The following is an 8586-nucleotide window of genomic DNA, read 5'->3' on the forward strand; positions in this document are numbered from 1 at the left end:
CGGGGTAGTAACATGCGCCTTGGGTAACTCTTGGAGGGGCGCTCGAGTTTATATTCCTCGGCCACGAGGACTTCAGTCCATTTATCAGCTAGCGGATCTTGATCAGCTTGAAGCTGCTGCTGCTTTTTCTTCAGGCTATTTGCCGTGGCCATAAGTCGGCGCTTGAAGCGCTCTTGTTCGACGGGATCCTCTGGTACGGTGAATTCATCGTCGCCGAGGCTTGCCTCGTCTTCGGAGGGGGGGTGTAATTGTCATCCTCCTCCTCTCCGTCTGCCGCTCTCTCAGGAGAGCTGGCTCCTTCATCCTCCTGCTCTAAATCTTACTGGAGGGGATTGTTGTTGTCTTCGGCACTATCCGGAGTGTTATTATCTCCTGTGCCGGTATCACCACTTTTGCTTTGGTGGGACTTAGAGCGGCGCCGCTGACGTCGGCGCTTGGGTTGCTTCTTGGAGGGGTCATCCTCCGCTATCTCGTCACCGTTGCCTTCGTTGGGTGCATCCACCATGTATATGTCATATGACGAGGTGGCTTTCCAGTGCCCTATAGGCGCTGGTTCATGTTTGTCTCCTACATCGTTGTCCATACCGTCGATGTCTTCGGAGTCGAAGTCGAGCATGTCGGTTAAATCATCGACAGTGGCTACAAAGTGGGTGGTGGGTGGGCGTCGAATTTCTTTATCATCCGCATCCCAATCCTGTTGGCCATAACCCGGCCAGGGCTCTCCTGACAAAGAGAGAGACCTTAGTGAATTCAGAATGTTGCCAAAGGGCGAGTGCTGAAAGGTATCCGCGACGGTGAACTCCATGATCGGTGCCCAATCGGATTCGATTGGCAGGGGCGCGGATGGTTCGGAGTCCGGGAAAGAGTCCGGCACCTTGGAGTCATGGGCTGCACAAAGGGTTAGGCAGGTGTTCGGCTCGATCGCCGTTGAGACTACAGCCCCTGAGGCAGTGTCTAACCACCCGTCCTCGATTGGCACAGTTGGCTCCGAACTAAGGGTCGGAGCTGATGCGGGCGCGCCCTCTGGGGTACTGTTCGGCGGCAGAGCTAGGTCATACCCATCGCGAAGTTGCGGCGTGCCCGGCTGTGGCTTGAATCCGTCGAAGATCAAGTCTCCACAGATGTCGGCCGTGTAGTTCAAACTTCCAAATCTGACCTAATGGCCAGGGGCGTAGCTTTTAATCTGCTCCAGATGGCCAAGCGAATTAGCCCGCAGTGCAAAGCCACCGAATACGAAGATCTGTCCGGGGAGAAAAGTCTCACCCTGGACTGCATCGCCATCGATGATAGTAGGAGCCATCAAGCCTAACGGCGATGACACAGAGGAACTCTCAATGAAAGCACCAATGTCGGTGTCAAAACCGGCGGATCTCGGGTAGGGGGTCCCGAACTGTGCGTCTAGGCTGGATGGTAACAGGAGGCAGGGGACATGAAGTTTTACCCAGGTTCGGGCCCTCTTGATTGAGGTAAAACCCTACGTCATGCTTGATTAATATTGATGATATGGGTAGTACAAGAGTAGATCTACCACGAGATCAGAGAGGCTAAACCCTAGAAGCTAGCCTATGTATGATTGTATGTTGTGATTGTTGTCCTACGGACTAAAACCCTTTGGTTTATATAGACACCGGAGAGGGTTAGGGTTACACAAGGTTGGTTACAAAGGAGGAGATATCCATATACGTATTGCCTAGCTTGCCTTCCACGCCAAGTAGAGTCCCATCCGGACACGAGACGAAGTCTTCAATCTTGTATCTTCATAGTCTAACAGTCCGGCCAATGGAGATAGTCCGGCTGTCCGGAGACCCCCTAATCCAGGACTCCCTCACCGAGGCTCACATCATCCTTGGAAAGTGGTAGATAGTTGCTATCCTCCGAGTCCTTGTTCACTGCTTGCTCGTCAGGGTCGACCTGCCCGTCCTCCCGATCATCCTGGTCGGATGTTGGTTCGATGGGGTCTTCTTGGTCTGTGTTTTCCGAAGTATTATTGTCTCCGGTGCCGGTATTGCTGTCTTTTCCGCGACGCGATTTAGAGCGAAGCCACTGATGTCCGTGCTTCGGTGGTATTTCGGGAGGTTCATCCTCGACTGGGTTCTTCTCACCATCATCGTCGCCTTCGTTAGGTGTGTCCACCATGTATATGTCGTATGAGGAAGTGGTTGTGCAGCGTCTGGTGAACGGCGGGTTTTGGGCCTGCTCCTCTCCGGCATCGTCGTCCATACCATCAATGCCTTCGGAGGCGTAATCGAGCATGTCGGTGAGATCCTCGACAGTGGCTATGAAGTGGGTGGTGGGTGGGAAGCAAAATTCCCTGTTTTCAGCCCCTAGTCTGGGCTGAGCATAATTCGAAAGTTGTTCCTTTGTAAAAATGAGTGATCGCATTAAGTCCAGAGCCTCGTTTAAGAGCGAGGTTTGGACGGGGACAGAGGGTCCCTGGCCGAACTCGCATGGTGCGGATTCCCAGGGTTCTGAGTTAGTGTCTGGAGAAGAGTCCAGCTTTATAATGGTTGCCGAAGACGCTATTCTCCCCGATTTTCGAACATTGGGTTCTAAGGCCGCTGAGAGTTTGGCAGGCTCTAAACTCCCATCTTCGGACCTATTGACGCGCTCTGGATCTAAGGCCGGAGCGGTGGCTGAGGCCGCGAACCCTTGGAAGATCAAGTCTCCTCGGATATCAGCGACATAGTCCAGATTTCCAAAACTGATTTGGAGACCAGGGGCGTAGCTGTCCATCTGCTCCAGGTGGCCAGCCGAGTTGCCGTGCAGTGCGAAGCCGCCGAATACGAAGATCTGGCCAGGGAGGAAAATCTCCTTCCCGGCAGCATCGTTGTAGATGATCAGCAGAGCCATCGAGCCTTTCGACGATGGCACAGTGGAACTCTCAATGAAAGCACCAATGTCGGTGTCAAAACCGGCAGATCTCGGGTAGGGGGTCCCGAACTATGCGTCTAAGGATCGATGGTAACAGGAGGCAGGGGACACGATGTTTACCCAGGTTCAGGCCCTCTTGATGGAGGTAATACCCTACTTCCTGCTTGATTGACTTTGATGAGTATAGGGGTTACAAGAGTTGATCTACCACGAGACCGTAATGGCTAAACCCTAGATGTCTAGCCTGTATGATTATGATCGCCTCTACAGACTAAACCCTCCGGTTTATATAGACACCGGAGGGAGCTAGGGTTGTACAGAGTCGGTTTATAGAGAAAGGAATCTTCATGTTCGCACACCAAGCTTGCCTTCCACGCCAAGGAGAGTTTCATCCAGACATGGGGGAAGGCTTTTTATCTTGTATCTTCACGGCCCATCAGTCCGGCCCATGTTATATAGCCCGAACGCCTGAGGACCCCATAATCCTGGACTCCCTCAAGGAGGCAGGCCACATGAGGTGGGGTGCGCCCCCCTTGCCCCAATCCTAATTGGACAAGGGGAGGGGGCGCGGCCCCCCTCTTTCCCTCTCCCTCTCCCTCCTTTCCCCTTTCCCCCTCTCCGTTGGAAGGAAAAGGGGGGCCGAATCCTACTAGGTTTGGAGTCCTAGCACTACTAGGAAAAAGGCTACCAGCAGCGCGGGTAAAATAGCTACTAGCAGCGCGGGTACCCGCGCTACTAGTATCGCGCTACAGCTAATAGTTAGTAGTAGCGTGGGTTAAACCCGCGCTACTACTAACTTTGTTAGTAGTAGCGTGTGCCACCCACGCTACTGCTATTATGTACACGCGCTACTACTAATGAAATAGTAGTAGCGTGGGTAAATAACCAACGCTACTAGTATCCTATATACTAGTAGCGCTCAGTTTCCTCCCTGCGCTACTACTAACTTATTAGGAATTAAAAAAATAAACCAGTACACATCATTACAAATACAAAATTTATAATAAACCAGCATTAGAACACATCCCGTAAGAGCATACATAATTGACATGGGCTCCTATTTCATGGTTAACTGGACACCGAAGCCAATAAATGAGCCAAAACCCCATCATTATGCGTTGGTACTCACGATTAACCACTTCAAAGAAAATGCAAGTATGTATGTCATTAACAATTGCAAACATAGTTGTTGTATCTACTATCACACAGTTCCTCATTCTACCCGTTCTCACTCCAATAATAAGAAAAATTAAATGGAAAATAGAGATAATCTGCCGCAATTGCACTTCGGTGTCATGGATTCGGTCTGCCGCTTCAACATCTCATTATATCGCAAGAAGTTGTTAAGGCACCACTCTGTTTAGTATATCCCAGGTGCTTTCTGCAATTGGCACAGAAACAGCAAATATTCATCAGAGTTCTGCTTCTAGATGTAATTTATTGTTTGTATCCTTCTTTCCAAATTTAGAATCATACCTCTTAGAAGTATCTTTCACGTGATCCTCATCAGCAGACTCGGAGGTGTGATTGTCATGGTAAGCATCGGTTGCATCAGGGTCATATTCACCTAGAACATACTCCTGGATAACCTTCAACAAAAGATATACACTCAATAAGGCAACTCAAAAGTGCTAGCAACTACGGCGTGCAAAGCATGCAGATATGTAACTGAAGCCACAGTAAAGTTGTACCAACTACGACGTGCATACATGACACTGTGAAAGCATGAAGATATGTAATTGGAGCCGTATTACACTATTTGAGCAAAAAAATTGTTTGCTTCTTTCACAATGTAAATTAGTTCAGTTCTGGTCTCTCCTCTTAAAGCTAGCAATATGTGTACCGAAACAATTCAGAATTAGTTTTTGTGGAGGGTAGAAAGATCAACATAAGCACAATCTATTTACTGTGACCCTCACAAAGACAACGGCTTACCTTCTCATTCTCTACATCAACCTCTCGGATTTTCCCATAATAGCAGAATTCATAAGATCACCAACCTTCATGCTGTGTCAGCAACAACAGTAACAATCAGATCGTTTTTCAGGCATTCCATTAGCCTGGCACACATGTACAAGACCAAACATATATCCCAGATGCTCATCATGCACAAAGAAAGACTTGTATGTTCATGCCTGGAGTAGTCTAAACCAACATATGTTTGAAGACTACTGAAATCAAATACCTTGTGGCACTTAGAAATAAATGCTAAAAGACTACCGATTACTTGAGACCTCTTGTCTGCAGCCAATTGTGGAGTTTCAACATAATCTACTTATTTTTCCTAGCATCTTTGGCCTGACCAATAAAAAATAAGAAAGAAGATATATCACTTTACGTATAGGATGTATATGAAGTAAGCAAAATTTTAAATCCATATATTATTTGTCTGCAAGTTCTATAAGTTATGTTTCTATGTTTTGGGTCTCTAATATCATAATCTTTGAATCACGTTTCACTGCAAAGCTTAATCGGCAGGTTTAATAATTATACATGGCTATTGTTTCCAAGCATAATATTCTGCAGCGCTATTAATTTTATTTTGCTCACGGCCACTTTATCAGTCAAGTTAGAAAACCAAAAAAAGGAAGGCATCAATAAAACTGCATGGACCAACAATATGAAATTCAAATAAATACTATCTGCAGATAAGTCAAGAATTTAATTATTTTAAAGTTGTAGCACTTCTATCCCTTTGGCACAAAAGTTACAAAATATAGTCTGCTAGCACCTCCAATGAAAGCATGTATGAACCCCACAAATGTTTAAAGTATCAAACAGAAAACTTGAGTTGATCATATATGACATAATGAATATTGCATCTCTATAAAGCCTCATGTAAGCATCAAAGTGAACCTGTTGTCAAGTATTTATTTTATGATGCAAAGACTGTAGCTCTACTGCAAGTATTGTGTGGTGCCACTTGAGGAGAAGGAGCCCATATTTTATTGTCGTTCTTTGGCTCATAATCCAGTCAATGGTATTATTGCTCATAGACCTAGAAACTAATCGTTATTCTTGTTCTATGTCAGACATAAGCCAATTTGTGGGGCTATTTAATGAGTTTAGTGAACTGTAAAATACGAGAGGAAATATATGAATAAGAGGTGGTGTTGGTTAAGGAAGAGCAAACAACGGTCCTTACATGCTGCTGCACCCACCACCCCCAGTGCTTTCTCCTGGAACCGGATCCATCACCGCAGCTGTTGCGCCCCATTTGCGGATGATGCCGGGAGGATCATGCTGCTCGCTACGAAATCACCAACAATTCAGTGCAGTCTTCCATCTAATTTCAGTAACCAACAAACTAACACGAGCTAGAGATAGCAACAGAGTTACAATTTGGTCTATGGCCACCGCGCCGGTGACCAGGAGCAGGAGGAGGGGGGAGCAGCTGGGGCGGTCCCTGTCGTCGTCGCCGTCATTGGCCAGGAGGTGGTCCTTGAGGGAGAGGAGGCAGGCGTCGAGATCCGCGAGGAGGGCGGGGAGGCACTGGCTGGAGGAGGTGCCGGGGACGGGGGCGAGGTGCCTGGCGGTGGCGAATCCGACGGCGAAGACGGCGGCGAGGAGTGGGACGGGCGGTAGGCGAGAGAGGGAGAGCTCGCGACCGGGAGGAGCGGAGCAGCGGCAAGGGACTGTTGCGGGAGGCTGAAGGGGAGGTCCGGGTCGGCGGGGAGGTCAGCCCAGCCGTTGTAGGACGCAGCGGATGAGCAGCAGCAGTGGGTGGATGTGGATGTGGATGTGCGGGTGGAGGCTCGATGCGGGCTGGATCGGATGGGGAGGAGGAGGTGCAGATGGTGGTGGCGGGGGTGGAGGAGGTGCATGCCGAGAGAGGCAGCGACTCTGTCCATGGCAGTGGCTGCGGGTGAGGTGGGGGTGCGGGTGGGGGGGTTGGGGGAGAGGAGGTCGGCGGCAGCGGCAGCGACGAGTTGGTTGGGGGAGTCGTGGGGAGTGGAGGAGAAACACAGAGACAGAGGCGGAGGAGGGATGAGAGGCGGAGGTGGCGGCAGCAAGGAGATCTCACTTAGCAGTAGTGTTGGGTTTATACCCCACGGTGACCCAACGCTACTACTATGACATGTTTCAGGTGCACGGTGGAGACCACTTAGTAGTAGCGTGGGATTTATAACCCGCGCTACTACTATCAAGTTAGTAGTAGCGTGGGTTTATAATCCGCGCTACTACTATGGTTGGTCTCGAGGGGCACGGTGGAAATCACTTAGTAGTAGCGAGGGGTAAAAACCCGCGCTACTACTATCAACTTAGTAGTAGCGTGGGTTTATAACCTGCGCTACTAGTAATTAGCAGTAGCGCATGTTTTTAACCATCGCTACTGGTAAGATTCTGTGTATAAGGTTTTCCCTAGTAGTGTAGTAGGAGTCCCCCCCCTTGGCACGCCTCCCATTTGGCCGGCCTCCCCCCCCCCCCCCTCCTTTATATACGTGGGCAGGGGGGCACCCCAAAGGCACAACAGTTGTTTCTTATCCATGTGCGGTGCCCCCCTCCATAGTTTACCACCTCGGTCATATTGTCGTAGTGCTTAGGCGAAGCCCTGCGCAGATCACATCACCAACACCGTCGCCATTCCGTTGTGCTGACGGAACTCTCCCTCGACCCTTACTGGATCAAGAGCTCAAGGGATGTCATCGTGCTGAACGTGTGCTGAACATAGAGGTGACGTACGTTCGGTACTTGGATCGGTTGGATCATGAACACGTTTGACAACATCAAACGCGTTACTAAACACTTCCGCTTTCGGTCTACCAGGGTACGTGGACACACTCTCCCGTCTCGTTTCTATGCTTCTCCTAGATAGATCGTGCGTGATCATAGGAATTTTTTTGAATTACTACGTTCCCCAATAGTATGTGAATGTAGAGTCTACCACACCCGGTCATCACGTGGTTCTTTGAAACAACGAACTTTGGCAATGGTGCATACTCGGGGAGAACACTTTTATCTTGCAACTTGGTGAAGGGTTCATCTTATAATGCTACTGCCATTCTAAGCAAAATAAGATGCATAAAGGATAAACATCACATGCAATCAAAATATGTGACATGATATGGCCATCATCTTGTGCTTTTGATCTCCATCTCAAAAGCATCGTCATGATCTCCATCGTCACTGGCTAGACACCTTGATCTTCATCGTAGCGTCGTTGCATTGACATCGTCTCGCCAACTATTTCTTCTACAACTATTGCTAATGCATAGCGATAAAGTAAAGCAATTACACGGCGCTTGCATTTCATACAATAATTAAGAGACCATCCTAAGGCTCCTCGCGGTTGTCAATATTACATAACATGATCATCTCATACAATAAAGTATATCACATCACGTCTTGACCATATCACATCACAACATGCCCTGCAAAACAAGTTAGACGTCATCTACTTTGTTGTTGCAAGTTTTACGTGGCTGCTACAGGCTTCTGGCAAGAACCGTTCTTAACTATGCAAAAACCACAACGATGATTCGTCAATTTTGCTGTTTTAACCTTCTTCAAGGATCAGTCGTAGTCAAATTTGATTCAACTAAAGTAGGAGAAACAGACACCCGCCAACCACCTTTTATGCAAAACTAGTTGCATGTCAGTCGCTGGAACCGGTCTCATGTGCGTGGACATGTAAGGTTCTTCCGGGCCAATTCATCCCACAATACCGCCAAATCAAAATAAGACGTTGGTGGTAAGTAGTATGACTATCACGAC

At 48.5% G+C, this 8586-nt stretch overlaps 1 long non-coding RNA gene across 1 annotated transcript; it reads right to left on the bottom strand.

Annotated features, from left to right (window-relative positions):
• Window positions 1-3888: 3888 nt before the first annotated feature.
• Window positions 3889-6250, bottom strand: LOC125506451. Its single transcript, XR_007282663.1, has 4 exons — window positions 6017-6250; window positions 4807-4878; window positions 4348-4460; window positions 3889-4252 (listed from the first exon to the last, which is right to left on the bottom strand). It is a non-coding gene; the product is annotated as an uncharacterized LOC125506451 (long non-coding RNA).
• Between the last annotated feature and the right edge of the window lie 2336 nt (window positions 6251-8586).

The sequence above is a fragment of the Triticum urartu genome, chromosome 5 (assembly GCF_003073215.2).
Source record: "Triticum urartu cultivar G1812 chromosome 5, Tu2.1, whole genome shotgun sequence".
Classification (NCBI taxonomy): Eukaryota; Viridiplantae; Streptophyta; class Magnoliopsida; order Poales; family Poaceae; genus Triticum; species Triticum urartu.